Genomic DNA, 18,486 nt, shown 5'->3' with positions numbered 1-18,486 from the left:
TGGCACACTTCCGTTGTCTTCATGAACTGTGAAACCTGACTCCACCTTTAAAATTCAGGCTTCCGGTCTTTGTCTCCGAGTCACCCAGAGGAATCTCTTCTGGATTGCTCTTTTCTGAACTCTTTGGGGAAAAAATTTTCATCTATTGCTAGACTGACTAAAGAAATCCCCATCTGTTTGGATCTTCTGCCTTCTGGACTCGCCTGCCTGCTCTACTTCTCCAGCTGCCCAGTCTCTATTTTGACTGATTTTCTTGCTTTAAAAACCATGTCTCCAAAAAGACCACCTCCTGGAAAGCCTGGATTTGCTACTTCTGCCCCAACGTCTGCAACGTCTAGCCCAGCTACACAGTCAAAGATAACAGAACTGATGCAACCCAAGACTACAGAGATAGACTTTCAACAAATGCTTCAACAAATTTTACAGGGCCAGGAGGAAATTAAGAAACAGTTAAGGGAAATGAAAGATGAAATTAAACAGAACCAAGCCCAAATCTTTAAGAACTCACAGAGACTGGACCTTGTGGAGGGTGGGGTGGCGGAGGCGAGGGGGGGGGTAGAGGCTTTACAGAAGGGGAACAAAGAACTTGACATCCAACAAATGAAAATAGAGTTTGAGAGAATGTCCTTTTATCTTAGATTTCAAAATGTAATAGAAGCAGATGGGGAAAATATAAGGGACATTATGACTAATATTTTAGCTGAATACATACACAAAGATAAACAGCAGATGGAATGGGAGATAGACCTAGCTTATAGAGTGAATTCAGCATATGCCAGAACACATAATGTACCCAGGGAGGTTCACATTAAATTCCTTAGGAAAACCACAAGAGATGAAATTCTGGGTGTGCAAAGGGGGCAAACATTGACATACTGTGACAGGGAGATAACCATTCTAAAGCAGATTCCCAAAAAAATTAGGGAAAAAAGGAAAAATTATTCGCAATTGGCGAATAAATTATACCAGAAGGGGGTGTGGTTCAGATGATTGATGCCTGAAGGTATGCTGATATTCTGGGAGGAGACAAGAATCAGAATTAATACATCCATAGAGGCACAGGCCTTTATGGAAAAAAATAAAGCCAACCTAGAAAAAACAGAAGACACCACAACGGTCATACAGGACACGGGAGGGGCCGGAGCTCTGCCAGCGGGGGGTGAAGGGTCAACACCAAGAAAGCTCAGATCACAAAAATAAATAAGAAAATCACAATGTTATAAACAGACCGAAAGTAAAAATGAATTTATAACTAGACTATATATTATAATTATATAAATTGATTGAAAATTATTCTTTCTAGAATTAAGATGCTGACTTTTTATGATTATGTATTAAGATTTGATATTTTGATGTAACCTAGGAGTTTGGAGAGAGGGGGCGTCTGCCACATTTGCAACTGCCAAAATTTGTAATTCCACCTACCCTTTTCCACATAAATGTTTTCAAAAAAACCAATAAAACTTTTTGAAAAAAAAAAAAAAAAGTATGTTGAATGCTGACTCTGTATTGTGAAATTTTGAACTTTTTTCCTTGAATTAGGATTTGATTAAATAAACGCACAAACAGCTACCTTGATTCTTAGTCCATTTCATGCTGTGTCTGGCATGCCATTAAGGCTCCCTGACAGCATGATATTAAAAGAATGCGCCTTGAAGGAAGTTAACATTGTGTGTTGCCTTGAATTCATACATTTGATTGGCATTATCAGCCCAGAGTTTTGCTCAAAAATGCCTAATTTCCCTATGCATTCAGTATAAAAGAAATACACAAGAAAGCAAAAACGCTATGAAAGATGACTCAATGGAATTTGTTATCAGAAGTTATAAGTGTTGGGGTAGAGCTGCTACCTCAGCACTGAGGGAAGGAGTGCTAACTAGATTGGGGCATTCCTAACAACGCCTTCTAAAGCTGGTATACCTGGGGATTAGATGAATGAGAGGGGAAAGGGAATTGCTGAACACAAGCTAAATAGATTTGACTAAAAAGGCTAAGCTCCGTCCTTAGAATTTCAAACAGCTCTATTTAGCCAACCGCACCCCCCCCCGCACCCCCCAAAATAACATTGTTAAGCCTGACTTGGTATCACAGCATCTAAAATGGACGCTTTGAAGCCAAAGTATTATTTGTGATCTCTCATTCATTCCTGTTCTTCTTTCTCCTTCTGCTCTTTGAATACTTCTGGCTCTGGCCCAAATACAATAAAACTCCCAGCAGGGAAGCCCATATCTCGGATCCTGGCTTATCAATTACCGGGATCGCCTCACTCGAGCCTCGGTGTAATTTGTCCTACAGAAAGAGAAAGGCTTCATAGGGCCAGAAGCGATAAGCGAAAATCAGGCAGGTTTTTTTTTAAATAAAACTAGAAATGTAACCTACGTACTACATTTGAATGTTTATTTTAAATATTGCTACGCTGGAGTGGGTGATTAGTTCTGCTTGTCCAGGGCTGAACACAGACTTGAATGATTACCCATTATAACCCAAGGCAAAATATTGATAAAACAAAAGGAAGTTTCAAGAATACAGGTAGTCCTCGAATTATGACCACAATTAAGCTCAAAAGTTATGTTGTTAAGCGAGACATTTGTTTTAAGTGAGTTTGTGACATTTATTGCCACAGTTGTTAAGTGAATCACTTAATGGTGAGTTGATAAGTTAGTAATCTGATTGTTAAGTGAACCTGGCCTCTCCATTGACTTTGCTTGTCAGAAGGTCCCAAAAGGGGATCGCATAACCTTGGGACACAGCAAAGGTCATAAATACGAACCAGCTGCCAGGCATCTGAATTCTGATCACATGATAATGGGGATGCTGCAAAGGTCGTAACTGTGAAGAATGGTCGTAAGTCACATTTTAGTCCCGCTGTAACTTTGAATGCTCACTAAACAAATTGTTTTAAGTTGAGGACTACCTATAGCAGGGGTGTCCAAACTTGGGAACTTTAAGACTTGTGGACTTCAACTCCCAGAATTCCCCAGCCAGCTGGCTGGGGAATTCTGGGAGTTGAAGTCCACAAGTCTTAAAGTTCCCAAGTTTGGACACCCCTGACCTATAGTATAATATTTAGTGACAAATCGAATTTGATAGATGTACTGATTTATGACATCACTCTATGACTCATGTCAGTCTTAGTAAATATTATTGTCAAGTTTTAATCTCATCCATTTCCAACAGGCTTGTCATTCTCCAGGGCAGAAATTTAATACAGAAAATAAAATCAGAAATAGATCTTCAGAGAACTACAATTTAGGATTTAGAATTTAGAACAGGTATCTGGCAAATCAGCAGAATTCAGTAAAAGTTCAGTAATTGCAATGTTCTCAATTAACACACACAATTCATTGCATAGAATTTACAATATAAATTACAATATCTAGTGAGATCTACTCTAAATGCTGTCAAAGCTAAGCATAAATTAGCTCGCTTCTTAGCAGAAACCTGAGAAGAAAACTAAAGTTAAATGAAATAATTGGATGGAAATTTTACACAAGTCATATGGAAGTCAATGGTGAGTTTTACCTTGCGCTTAAAAAGCTCTTGGACTACTGGAGGATAAATGATCAAGCAGATAATTTGCCCATCACAATAGATTTTCTCCAGCAATGTCCAGATGCACAAAATGAGTGTCTAAGAAATGAAAAATTAGGTAGGTGTAAATGGAATCTTGATTTAGAATATGAAAAAGAAAGGTGAAAGAAGAATGCAACAAGTTGAAATCATACCAACTGTAGCTATTCCAAGGCTCATTTGTTTGGGTCACCACATTGTCTTTATCCCAATCAGATGTCCTCCAGATGTTTTGGACATAACTCCAACACCATCTTTATCCCAACTTGATGTTCTCTAGATGTTTTGGACCAAAATTCCCAACACTGTCTTTATCCCAACCAGATGTCCTCCAGATATTTTGGATCATAACTCCACTTCCACCTGTGTACATTCTTGCTCCCTTCCTCTGCATCTTTGATGATTTTAGTTGATTTTAATGTTAATATTTATTATTTTAATATTTAATTTTTTATCTTACTGTTTTTACTTGGTTGTAAGACCCTTAGAGTCGCTCCATGGCTAAATAAGCAGCATACAAAGTTAGTAATTAAATAAATAAAAATGCATTCCCATGCTGCAAATTTTCTGCTTGAAGTTACCCCTTTTATCAACTGTTCCGGATCTAAAGACAAGTTGGTGTTTCTGTTTCATTCACTGTAATGTAATATGCCATCTGCAACTTAACTTTCTTTACATAAAACTCCTGTCCATTTGCAGCCAAGGTGCACCACAGGTCAACCGTCAGCATTTGAATGAAGATATATTTTATATGTATGTTTCTTTCTTCTCAACTGACAGCCGTTGTCTCTGGAGCATTTGCATTAATAACTACAAGCACTGATAGAGCCTTTCAGACCCAACTTATAAGTGAATGTATTGGTTCATCACAATTCATTAATCAAGACTGTGCTGAATTTAACAGGCAGCAGATTATTAGACACCAAATTATACCAACTGGAAAAGGGTGGGGGGGCAGGCACCATTTCCCTAGGGTCAGAGGTAACGCGAATGGTTTTGCACAGAACCATAAACTCCTATTAAAATAAAGGCACACAAAAAATATGTTCACTGCTTATCTAAAGTAATTTTTTAAGGATGTTACACTAATTTACTTCTTAACTGGTCCTAGTTACACAGTAAAAAGGACTAAAGGTTAAATGCAATGGTTCCTTTGATGCTTGGTTAAGCAACTCATACTAACATATCTTTAGAGAGGTGAAGAAATTAATGAAATTACTACCATAATTCATTGCTAATGGAAAACCGTCAACGCATTCAGCCAAGAGTTCAAAGAAATTCTGAATGGACCCGGAGACCTAACCCTCTGACTCACATGATTAGGCTTCCAACCCTTGTTTCAACTTCTCCCAATAGATGGATTTGCCATGTAACTCCGTAAACTTTGCAAATTGCTGACCTTGACAGCTGAGGTCTTCCTACAAGCCACAAATTAAAAAATGATCTTTCTTTTTTAATTTCCATGAACTATGAGTTTTGGTTTGCTTTATTCCTTTAAATTATATATGTAAAAAAGGCAAGAGGTATGACTGTTCCACTTTTGAAAGTAGTCAACACAATGAATATTTTAATCTGGCAATTAAAATCTTGAAAAGCAATATAATGTAAATCCTGAATTGCACAAAACCTGGATCTTGATAATGGAAAGTGTTCCTTTTTATGACTGTCCGAGAGAGAGAGAGAGAAAAAAGTCAGTTTCTGATTGAAGCAGCATGAAAGACTGAGTAATAAAATGAAATTAAAAAATGATACTTTGTACAGATTTCATTTGGATCTTTTAAAAAGTGCTAATATATCATTGTGAATGTGCCTCACATAATTCATAACCAATGAAGTTGCTAGAGCCGTGGAAAAAAAGAAATGCAAAACTGGAGCTGTCCACCTGCATATTTAAGATCTTTCTAGACAACAGTATTACTTAACTAAGAATGATATGATGATAACCTAAGCCTAAGCCTATTTCACTACACATTTGTTTCATGCTACTACCAACTCAATGATAGATGTCTAAAAAACCTCCACAATGCATAAAACTTTCTCTCTAACCTTGAATTTTCCACTCATTCTCCATGGCTTATAATTAGCAGGACATTGATGAAGTAGATTGTATTTCAGATATGTTTATGTGTTAGCAAAAGGTTGTGTAAAATTGAGGGTGTAACTATCTAACTAGTTGGGTAATAAAATGTCTGCTAGAGAACAACGAAGCTCAGAGAGCACCAAGGATCCCACAGGTTTACCCTGAGCTACAAACATCTTCTCCTATTGATACTGAAAGCAAAGGGAAGGTCAAAAGTCATTATATTACATAACTTTAGCTTATTTCTTTTCTTGCATTCTTTCTTTTCCACCTTTCTTCTTTCTTTTTGTTTAGATTTGTCTTGTAAAATCCTTAAATAAATAAAAAAGAAAGTAACAAGTAGTCCTTGATTAACAACAGGAATTGGGATCAGCAACTCTACTAAGTAACGCAGTCGTAAGGTGTGGCATCTTATGACCATGCCAACTACGTTAATAGTTGTGGAGATTCCAATTACAGTCAATGAGCAAGTCCCACACAGTTGTTAATACAATGTCATATGGTTACCATTTGCAACTTCCTGCTGGCTTCCCCAATGACTTTGCTTACTGGCAGTGAAAACTGCAAATGGTGATCATGTGACCACGGGATGCTGCAACCATTGTAATTTCAAGCCGGTTGTCAAGCACTTGAATTGTGATCATGTGATCACAGGGGTGTTGTGACAATCACAACAATGAGAACCAGTCATAAGTCTCCTCACTCAATGTGACTGCATTACATGTCATTGCAACTTCAAATTGTCATTGAATGAGTGGTCTTTAAGCCAGGACTATCTGTAACCTATTTCCCATTTCAAAAGGAGCAGATCCTGAAGAAACTGTAAGAATGCCTTTAAAATACTGAAATGCTCAATGGGAATATGTTGCTTCTTCCAACACTATTTCAGGTATAAAAAGAGAAGTCACCTTCTGGTTGGTGATTCAATCGTAAGAGATGTTAATTTAGGAGAGGATAAGGAGGTTTTAAAAGAGGTCAGGTGTCTGCCAGGTGCTACTGCCAGCAGAGACAAGAGGCGTATTCTTAAGATAGTCAAGAATGCAAGTAAGGACTGTGACGTTGATGCTATTATACATCTTGGCACTAATGATCTATCCCAGAAAGATGTACTTTCTGTGCAGAATGATTTCCAGAACTTGGGGTATGAACTTAATAGTATAGGTTGTAGGCTTATCTTTTCAGAGGTTTTACCTGTATATAAGGAACAAAAAGGGAAGGGCCAGCGTGTAGCAGAGTTTAATGTTTGGCTAAAGGAGTGGTGTAAAAGGGAAGGTTTTGGTTTTATTAGTCATGAAGCCTGTAGCTGGTCCAATGAAAAACTGTACAAAAGAGATGGGTTGCACCCATCCAAGAAAGGAACTGAGTTACTTGGCATTAAATTCACAGATTTTCTTGATAAACATTTAAACTGAAGAGCGGGGACAGAGAATTAATAGATACAGAACATCTCTGTCCCCAGCAAACTAAAATTCATAGGGTTATAAATGCATGTAACATAGATGTGTGTGTGGGTAAGATTATCACTCCTGCTGTCAAGCAAAACCAAGCATGTAATAGTGATTGTCATACCATGTGCATGAATCACACAAGTGGCAAGAAAATAGGGGCAGTCAGGCATAATACAGGTTATGTAGACAGTAAACACAAGGTCAATCAAAATGGACTCAAATGTCTATATACCAATGCACAGAGTATGAGGAATAAACAGGGAGAATTAGAAATTCAAGTAAAAGAGGGCAGATATGATATTATTGCCATTACAGAAACTTGGTGGGATGAAACTGACAAATGGAACATACAGCTAGAAGGATTTAAATTATTTAAAAGAAATAGACCAAATAAAAGAGGAGGTGGAGTTGCACTATATATAAGAAATAACTATGTCTCTACAGAAATAGAGCACAACAATAATGAGAACTATCTTGAATGCATTTGGGTCAATATTAAAGGTTGTGGGGGAAATGACATTGCCATAGGTCTATACTACAGGCCACCCAACCAAGCAGAGGAAGAAGATGAACTTTTTGCTAGTCAGCTAACTAAGGTATGTAGGAAGCACACCACAATAGTAATGGGAGATTTTAACTACCCTGACATCAACTGGGAAACAAACTCTGCACCAAGTGGAAGATCCAACAGGTTCCTAACAAACCTAGCAGACAACTTTGTTTTCCAAAAAGTAGAGAAGGAAACAAGGGGATCAGCCATACTGGACTTAATTCTCACTAACAGAGAGGAAATGATAGAAGGTGTTGAAGCCATAGGAACCCTGGGGGCAAGTGACCATGCAATATTGGAATTCAACATTATCCAAACACAAGTAGTAGAACAAAGTCAAACTAGAGTCTTGGACTTTAAGAAAGCTAATTTCAATAAACTTAGAGAGAGCTTGGGAAAAATTCCATGGATGAGAATCCTCGAGGGGAAAACAACTCAAGAAGCTTGGGAAATTTTGAAAAATGAGATTAGAAAAGCCCAGTCTAACACAATACCAATGAAGAAGAAAAACAACAGCTCCCAAAAGAAACCAGCATGGCTGCATAAACAACTATCTGACAAACTGAAAGACAAAAAAAGTAAGTATAAAAAGTGGAAGGAGGGGGACATAACTAAGGCAGAATATCAGCAAATAGCCCGAGCCTGTAAAGATGAAGTGAGGAAAGCTAAGGCTCACAATGAAGAAAGGCTTGCCACAAAAGTAAAAATTAACAAAAAAAGCTTCTTCCAACATGTTAAAAACAAGAAAAAAGTTAAGGAAACAATTGGTCCATTGCTAGGAGAAAGTGGCAAGAAGGTGACAAGCAACAGGGAGAAAGCAGAACTATTTAACTCATGTTTTGCATCTGTCTTTACACAAAGGGATAAAACAGTCCAACCTATCAAAAGCAGCACCACAAAATTCGGAACACAAATTGAAATAGGGAAGAAAATGGTAAGTGAGCACCTGTCTACCCTAGATGAGTTCAAATCACCAGGACCGGATGGATTACACCCCAGAGTTCTGAAGGAACTAGCAGACGAGATCTCAGAACCACTGAATTATATCTTTCAGAGATCCTGGAACACCGGGGAACTACCAGAGGACTGGAAAAGAGCTGATGTGGTTCCCATCTTCAAAAAAGGGAAAAAAATAGATCCAGGAAACTACAGACCTATCAGCCTAACCTCAATACCGGGAAAGATTCTGGAAAAAATAATCAAGCAACGAATTTGCGAACACCTAGAAGCAAACAAAGTAATAGCCAAAAGCCAACATGGATTTGTCAAAAACAGATCATGCCAGACTAATCTTATTGCATTCTTTGATAATGTGACAAAATTAGTGGACCAGAGGAATGCCGTTGATATAGTTTACTTGGACTTCAGTAAGGCTTTTGATAAGGTAGACCATAACCTACTACTAGATAAAGTAGAAGAATGTGGGTTAGACAGCATCACCACCAGATGGATTGGTAACTGGCTGACCAACCGCACTCAACGTGTAGTTCTCAATGGAACTGCATCTACATGGAGGGAAGTATGCAGTGGAGTACCCCAAGGCTCTGTTTTAGGCCCAGTACTCTTCAACATCTTCATCAATGATTTGGATGAGGGAATAAATGGGGAACTCATCAAATTTGCAGATGATACCAAGCTGGCAGGAATAGCCAACACTCCAGAAGATAGGCTTAAGATACAGAAGGATCTTGACAAACTTGAACATTGGGCACTATCTAATAAAATGAAATTCAATGGTGAAAAGAGTAAGGTTCTACATTTAGGCAACAAAAACGGAATGCACAGGTACAGTATAGGTGATACCATACTCAGTAGTAGTAACTGTGAAAGGGATCTTGGAGTCCTAGTGGACAACCATTTAAATATGAGCCAGCAGTGTGCAGCAGCTGCCAAAAAAGCCAACACAGTTCTAGGCTGCATCAACAGAGGGATAGAATCAAGATCACGTGAAGTGTTAATACCACTTTATAATGCCTTGGTAAGGCCACACTTGGAATACTGCATTCAGTTCTGGTCGCCACGATGTAAAAAAGATGTGGAGACTCTAGAAAGAGTGCAGAGAAGAGCAACAAAGATGATTAGGGGACTGGAGACTAAAACATATGAAGAACGGTTGCAGGAACTGGGTATGTTTAGCTTAAGAGAAAGAAGGACTAGGGGAGACATGATAGCATTATTCCAATATCTCAGAGGTTGCCACAAAGAAGAGGGAGTCAAACTATTCTCCAAAGCACCTGAGGGTAGAACAAGAAGCAATGGGTGGAAACTAATCAAGGAGAGAAGCAACTTAGAACTGAGGAGAAACTTCCTGACAGTTAGAACAATTAATCAGTGGAACAGCTTGCCTACAGAAGTTGTGAATGCCCCAACACTGGAAGTCTTTAAGAAGATGTTGGATAGCTATTTGTCTGAAACGGTATAGGGTTTCCTGCCTAGGCAGGGGGTTGGACTAGAAGACCTCCAAGGTCCCTTCCAACTCTACTATTGTATTGTATTGTATATATGAGACTCCAAGAATCTGCATGTTTTAAATCATTACAAATATCAAGTAAAGAAAATTCTAGTTTCTACAGGTAGACCTTGCTTAACAACTGCCAAGTTCACAATGATGTTACAAAAGGAAACCTTACAACCCAGTCCTCACTTTTATGACCTTCACAGTGTCCACATAGTCACATGAACAACATTCAGGAGTTCTGCAACTGGCAGATATTTATGATTACTGCAGCATTCGGTGGTCATATGATCAACATTTATGCACTTCACGGCTGGCTTCCAAGAGGCAGAGTCAATGGAGAAGCCAGCAGAGAAATCACAAATTGGGGTCTTGTGATTTCTTGCTTAATGACCAGATGGGAAGTGACATTGTGAAAGTCTATGGAGATTCTCAGTCATCCAGGTGATGGTTGTCCCAAAAGTGCTTTTTCAAAAGGCAATTGGACTTTGTTTTTTTCTTGAAGATTTTTCACTTCTCAACCAAGAAGCTTCTTCATCAAGCTTCTTCATCAAGAAGCTTCTTCAGTTCTTCAGTCAGAACTGAAGAAACTTCTTGGATGAGAAATGAAACACCTTCAAGGAAAAACAAAGAAAGTCCAGTTGCCTCTTGAAGAACATCATGAATCCATTGCAGTCACATGATGTTTTGCTAAGCAACCAGATTAGTTAGGAATGAAGTTGCCAGTCCCACTTGTGGTCACTAAACTACCTATAGACTACCTATATGGAAGCTGTTATCATAACTTTGCTATATCCTGATCCCTAAAATCCATCTAATTTGCAGTGATGGCCAGATGGCCAATGCTATATTATGCAGTGGTGCACAGAATCCTAAACAAGGTACACACTCGACCAATTGCCAATGCAACTCCCATTCTAAATGCAATTCCCATTCTAAATGCAATTCCCATTCTAAATGCAATTCCCATTCTAAATGCAAAAGGGATGATTAAAAAGCTGAGACTTTATGTCAAGCCTGGCAATGAAATAGTTAGAGATGGAGATGTTTCATCTTACAAACATATCTTCTTTCACCTACGCTAAGCTTTATGGACTCAGATTTTTCATCTCCAAGTCTGAAAAATTACTTCTGTTTAAAGTTAGGACTATTTTAGCACTACAATTTAGTTTCCTTCCACTATTAAAATTATTAATGTTAAGGCTTACTTGTCCCTTAATTATATAAAACTCTACAAGGAATAACAACCTGTACATTTACTATGCAAATGCAGTTAATTTATAACAGATTGCTACTTCAAATACAAGTATTAAGTCACTATTAGATTTGTTTAGGTAATGTACTAATATGCCTCACTAAAGTCTTAAATTTCTAAGTAGCAATAGTGTTTGTTAGATGCAAATAAGGATTATCTTAATTAAAACACCATCCCCGACATCTCAGAAGATTTAGTCCAAATCTTTATATAGAGCAGATTCATTATCTTTCTGCAGTTAATAAAAGTACAGCCTTCTTTGGTTACATTTTAGAATTTAACATTGATTATATTTTGTTACCAGAAATAAGATACTAATGACTTTTAATGCAAGCCAAAAGCAATTTTGTCAACTCAATTAAAATACTATTTAATAGCCACTCAAAGAACTTTAATTTTTATATAATTATATACTAGATAAATGTTTGGGGAAAAGTTTGGTTTAAAAAAAAATCATCAGGCTGTGCAGTAGAAAGCAAAGGCCATTGTACTTCTAATAGTATGCAGATTTGCCACAATAATGATCACAGAAAATCACAAGGATGCAAAAATAATGTGTGCATGGAGACATCAGCACTACTGCCACTATGTACTTGCATCCTGTTACCTGGTACAAGCATGTAAGATATGGCATTTGTATGATGACGCTATCTCATCCACACAATCATTTGCACCATCCTTGTGGACATACTCTTCACTTAGTGACCACATTTGGGAGCCGACAATTCCACTGTAAGGGACGCAGTCCCTAAACAAAACATCCTGTGACCAAGATAGGCTTATAACTTACTTTCCCTTCAGTTGTTAAGCAAGGTACTGCGGTTGTTAAGCAAATCGCAGCATGTCCACAACTTACAATTTCATGTCTGCCTTCTCGGTTAACTCTGACTGTTGCAAAGTACACAAATGGCATTCATGTGTCCATGGGAAGCTGCGACGATTGTAACTGTGCATTGGTTGTGAATGTTGTAAATGTGAGGATTGGTCACAAAGGTGTGTTTTTTTTTACAACGTTGAAGCAAGGAGAGAGAGAGAGAGAGGGAGAGAGGGAGAGAGGGAGAGGGAGAGGGAGAGGGAGAGAGAGAGAGAGAGAGAGAGAGAGAGAGAGAGAGTGAGTCTATGTCCCTATGTATTTATGAGAATTATTGTGGCACGTTCAACAAATTGCACCTTAAAAGTCTTGGCTTGGGATTATTGCAATATAGCAAAAGGATGAAACAAGGGCAGGGTGAATTTAGTTGGCTAAGGCGAAGAGCAAAGCAAGAACCAAAGTCCTGCTTTTTTAGCAAAGATATACATGCAGACAAAATAGAGATGGGATTATCACTAATAATGTCAGAGCTTCTCTGAACAAGTAACCAGAAATAATAAGGGGTGGGCTTCAAAAAATTTAGCAAGGGGTGCTCTGCCTGGTTGCTGGGTGGGTGTGGCCATGGTGGGCCTGACCTAGTCTGCATCCTGCACCATGGATGGGAGGGACGTTTTTGCCCTCCCCAGGCTCCAGAGGCTTTCCTCAAGCCTCTGGGAGGGCAAAAATGGCCTCCTCAGACTCTGGACTTCCCAAACTTCTGGTAGACCTGTTTTTCACCTTCCCCAACCCTCCACAAGTGCCCTGCACTTACCTGCTGTGTGGGGACTCCTGGGAGGGGCGGGGTGGGCAGGGCCAGCCATGAGTGGAATTTAGGGGTTCTCTGAACTGCACAGAATCTTAGCTACAGGTTCTCCTGAACCCCTGTGAATCCCCAGCAGGGACTTCCTCTGCACAGAATTACAGAATAATCATATTGCATTTCTTTGAACACTGACCCAGATGCCTAGTATAAAAGGAACCCCACATCAGTCCATCTCAAATAGATTATTTGAATTCAAAAAGCGAAAAATATATATAGTTGAATTTTTAGCAGCATGATAAGTATGGCACTTTGGGTTGTTTCCAGGGATGGGCTGCTGGGGCTTCCCAAGAGTCCGGGAGAACCTCTAGCTAAGATTCTGTGCAGTTCGGAGAACCCCCAAATCCCACTCATGGCTGGCCCTGCCCACCCCACCCCTCCCAGGAGTCCTCACACAGCCTGTTTTGGATGCAGGTCCTGGTAGGGTATGCACAGAGGCTCGGGGAGGGCAAAAAATGGGCTTACTGGAAGTTGGGGAAGTTCGAGGGTCTCCAGAGCCCGGGGAGGGCAAAAACACTCCCCCAACTGTAGTGCAGGAGGCCGACTAGGCCATGGCCACCTGGCCACGCCCACCCAGCAACCGGGCAGAGAACCCCTTTCTAAAATTTTTGAAGCCCATCCCTGGTTGTTTCAGACTGCAAATCTAAATTCTAAAGATTGGTTTCACATACACAACTTTGCCAGAAGGTGAAACAATATTTCTTGTCATTCTCTGATTTATTTCTTCTTGCCACCTCCAAATTGGAGATCTCAAAGTAGTCTCCATAGTAGTTGGAATCCCAAAAGTGATAGAACTGAAGCGTGTGTTTTGGAGTTCCCTTTTTTAATATTTTTGATCCACAAACGAAGGAAAGGCTTACATGTATCCAATCCATAAATACATTTTTAAAACTTTTTTTAAGAATGTTGGTACAAAGGACATGCTTCCCAGGCATACATCATAAATAATGGCTGACTTATGTCTGTTTATACATTACAAAAATTCCTCAGCTATCCTCAGTTAAAAGTCTTTCAACACATGGGTAACTTTATGCATAAATACAAACAACTTCAATACAATCAATTTCATTGTATACATGATGTACAGTGACAATAAAGGCTATACTGTACTGGCTCCGGCTTTTCCCCCTGTCTCTCAAGGTTATTCTCACATCCATTACAAGAGGCTAGCCAGGCACTTCTTGGGTAAATTGTTATAAGTTGTGGTTGCTTTAAGATTTTGCCAATAGGCATTACATGAGTTCACATCCTCAATCCAATTCACTTTTTTCCATTTGAATCCAGAGTGGTATACAGCCCTATATTTTAAGTGCTAAATGTTACAGCCTTTCTTGTGTGCACATTCAAATGGAACTATACAGTCATATTGATAAGAAAATACACTCCAGAATCCTCAAGCAATCAATATTAAACCATTAAACCTTCTATTCTCTGTCTCCTGAGTCCCAGCTGATCTGGAGGAAATGAGAATTTTGCAGTAACTTTCCTCTGGAGTGGGGTGGGAATGGAGATTTTACAGTATCCTTCCCCTGCCACGCCTACCAAGCCATGCCCACCAAGCTATGCCACATCCACCAAGCCACGCTCACAGAACCAGTAGTAAAAATGTTTGAATCCCACCACTGAAGCCCCTAATTTTCTACAGTAATTTAAAAGACTTTACAAGCTAAAAAAAAAGCTGCAAAAATCTGGTTTGAATAGTCTTTTAGCATTGTCTGAATGTTAGAATGTTTAGCGTCTAGGTGATTTTCATAAAATACTGTCCTCTGTGATTAGAAACATAAGCAGTTATGTAAAACATGTTTGACAGATAAAAAAACACATTAAAACTCTCCCCTTGATCATGTTAGCAAATAGATTTGTCCTCTTTAAATACACGGCAGACATTCAATTAATAATTCACTTTGCAAACATTTTGTAATATTCTCCAAATAAACTAATGACTAAAGAATCATACTTTGTGAAAACAACACAGAACCAAACACTTTATTCTGGGCGCACTAATATTGCTTGTTTAGAAAGCAACCATTACTGGATTTAATTCAGCTTTGCCAACTCTAGTTAAAAATTATTACTGTTTTCATTTCTCTGAAAAGAAGCAGGAGGCTCAACCATCCTGCTGTTTTGAAACTCAATATTTATGGCAAGCTACTAACAGCTATTTATCCATATATCACTAGAGTACCCACAGCAAGTGGAAATTCCCAGTTTAATTAAAGACAATGGATATCATCTTCCTATAGATCTTTAGTACTATTAATGATGTCTTCCCAAACCGGAGGGAACAGACTTCATCACAGCAACCACCGAATTCCTGGAGATCCACTTGGGAAGCTAGAAACAGATCCTAGCAAGATATAAAAGAGATATACATGGAGACATGCCTGTCCTACTATCCCACTATTCAAAGTAAATAATGTTACACAAAGAGTAGAGAAGTGGGGAGAGAGAGGGAGGGAGGAAGGAAGGGAAGGAAATCAAAAAAAATATACATCAATATCACTCACTACTACTCTTCCCCACAGCTCAGAAAAAAAAGTTCTTGCCATTTGTGAGATAGCATAAAAACTAAAGCAGCATAGACACTTCTGTCCCTAATGCCAATCATCATTGCCTCCAGATTGTAGCTGGAGGAGATGTCCTCATTTCCATTGTAAGGACATCAGAAGGTGAGTAAACTATCTACCAAGCTCAGTATTGTTGTGACTGGTGGTATATTTGACAAATGACAAGACCCACGGGTTTAGCTATCTGTCAGAACTACCCCTCTGCACCACCTCTCTCAGGGATCTACTGCCAGGGTTGGGAGTGTGAATCACCAGTCTCCAAGGCAATACTAAATAGTGGTGCAACTTTCTGCCAAACGCAGCACAATAGTCAACTGTGTTGGAGACACTTCTGAACCCAGGTTTGGTTCTCTTCAGAACAACAGTGAACTCATGTTTGAAAAACACCAGGCCACTGTTCAAAAACAAGCTGAACAACAATTGGTGGGTAGAGAGGGGGATGCAAGAACTGGTCTCTCTTTGCTACTTAGCTGCACTATGCCACCTCCTACCTGCCAACTATTGTTTGAGCACTTCTTAAACATAGTTTTAGTGCATATTGTCCCCTAGGTAAATGCAAGTAGGGACAAGCTCTTGATATAGTTCTGTCCTTGTAAAACAATTGTGGTAGAATGTAGTCTGGAGTCACAAGAGAGAGGGGATGCTTCCCAGAGGGCAAAGAGTCAGCGAAGCTTGGAATGTCTAGTAGGCAGGAAGAGGGCAAAAATGAACCTTCCTTAGCAGTTCATACAGATAGTTGCTTTAGTCTGGCAAGATTCAGTTTGCAAGCAAACAACAATAAAGAAATTACTCAGAGGTAACTATATAAGTCATTCTTGGCTCTTGGAGCCTGACATCAACCTTGCTTCTATTGTCAATCTATCTATCATATCTGCCTGCCTGCCTGCCTGTCTATCTTATCTATCTATCTATCTATCTATCTATCTATCTATCTATCTATCTATCTATCTATCTATCTATCTATCTATCTATCATCTATCTATCTATCTATCATCTATCTATCTATCTATCTATCATCTATCTATCATCTATCTATCATCTATCTATCTATCTATCTATCTATCTATCTATCTATCTATCTATCATCTTTTCGTAGATTTTCAGAGGTGTAGGTATGCTGGTCTTGTTGTATTCGGGTCTTTTCCCGTGTAAGATTGGGATTGTCTTGGCAACATTTCGGCGACGTCTCTCTCACCATTGGTCTTTCTATAAATCTTGGGGGGGGGGAGTGCTGGCGTTGTTTCAGTAAGTGGATTGATTGGCTGTGTGGCTGTATCATGATTGGTAGATTGGTGGTGGCTGTGTGTCCGTTGTTGTTTTGTGTTGTAACAGCCTGGATGGTGGGTGGGGATCGTTTGTTGACCAGGGCTGGTTTCCATATGTCTGGCAGGCACGAGGCATCATCACATTTATTCTTGTTGTGGGGGTGTTTCTCTATTTCGATAGCTTCCATAATTATTCTCTTGTTGAAGTGTTCAGTTTTGGAGATTAATTTGGTTCCTTCAAAATTAATTTCATGTCCTGTAGCTTTAAGGTGCTGGAAAAGGGAGGAAGTTTTTTTTCTTTTTTTCTTACTGCGTTCTTGTGTTCGGCAGTGTGCATTTATTCTCCTGTTCGTTTGTTCTATGTATGTTGCAGGGCAGATTTTGCATGGTATTTCGTAGACTCCTTGGTTTTCTAGATGGATCTTGTCTTTGGGGTTTCTTAAGATGTTGGCTATTTTTTGGTCAATGCTGAAGGCTGTCTTGATATTGTGTTTGTGGAGAATTTTGCTGATTTTATCTGTGGTGCCTTTGATGTAAGGGAGGAGGGCAATGCCGTTGACCTGTTCTGTTCTCGGTTCTTGGGGGGAGTCTCCCTTTGGATTAGGTTGGTAATTGTTTTTCCTTGGAATCCATTGGAGATTAATACATTTGTGAGAGTGTGTAATTCAGTTTTCAGGTGGTCTTTGTCAGCTAGGCATTGGGTTCTGGAGATGAAGGTCTTGGCTACAGAGTTGATCTGTGCAGAGTGGTGATGGGATTGTGCGTTTAAGTAGTGGTTGGTGTGTGTTTTTTTCTGGTAGATGGTGTGTCCTAGGGAGCCATTGGGTTTTTTGTAGATTATGATGTCCAGAACGGGAAGTTGGTTGTTTGCTTCTATTTCCATAGTGAATTGTATTTTGGGGTGTAGGCTGTTGAGATGTGTGAGGAAGTTGTCCAGTTTTTCTTTCCCATGTGGCCAAATCACGAAAGTGTCATCAACGTATCTAAGCCAACGTTGCCAAGACAATATCAATCTTACACAGGAAAAGACCCGAATACAACAAGACCTATCTATCTATCTATCATCTATCTATCATCTATCTATCTATCTATCTATCTATCTATCTATCTATCTATCTATCTATCTATCTTGTTCAAGGTCTAATCTACTCCATCCAATCACATCTTTCTTAGTCTTCCCCTTCCTCCTGGTCATTCACTCTTCCTTCATATATTTGTTTATGCTTAGATTCTTATTCATCTTTTCTATATAATCAAACCACTTTGTTATACTTCTGTATTGGTCACCCATTTTTCATTCAATCGACATGCATTCAGTACCAATTCATTTTTAACTTACCTTTTACCAGACAGGCTTCTTAAGTACTCCATACAACTTATGCTGACACTATCGGCACTTCCATATATCCAAGTGGGTGAAACCATGCTGTGATATACAATCACTTTCACTTCTTCTGACAAAGAAATTTCATTTTTTTTTGCAGCAAATCATATAAACCTTTATTCCAATATTTGCATCTTGTAATATTTCTGCATTCGTTTTCCCATTCATGGTGAACATTATACCAAAGTACTTCATCTACTTGCTATATTTCATCATCCATACAAAACTTGCACACATTTAGT

At 39.0% G+C, this 18,486-nt stretch overlaps 1 protein-coding gene across 3 annotated transcripts in view; it reads right to left on the bottom strand.

Annotated features, from left to right (window-relative positions):
• Positions 1–18,486, bottom strand: part of RWDD3 (RWD domain containing 3) — a 73,014-nt gene that overhangs the window by 7,902 nt on the left and 46,626 nt on the right. The window contains exon 5 of one of the 3 annotated variants that reach the window (XR_014174907.1): positions 3,523–3,630. The exons of the other annotated variants lie outside the window; for them this stretch is intronic. The gene's annotated coding sequence lies outside the window, so the exon portion shown is untranslated. The remainder of the gene's footprint in view (positions 1–3,522; positions 3,631–18,486) is intronic. 3 annotated transcript variants of the gene reach the window in all.

Source organism: Natrix helvetica, assembly GCF_964273705.1.
Source record: "Natrix helvetica genome assembly, chromosome: 3".
In the NCBI taxonomy this organism is placed as follows: domain Eukaryota; kingdom Metazoa; phylum Chordata; class Lepidosauria; order Squamata; family Natricidae; genus Natrix; species Natrix helvetica.
This window is presented reverse-complemented; position numbering and strand designations above follow the sequence as displayed.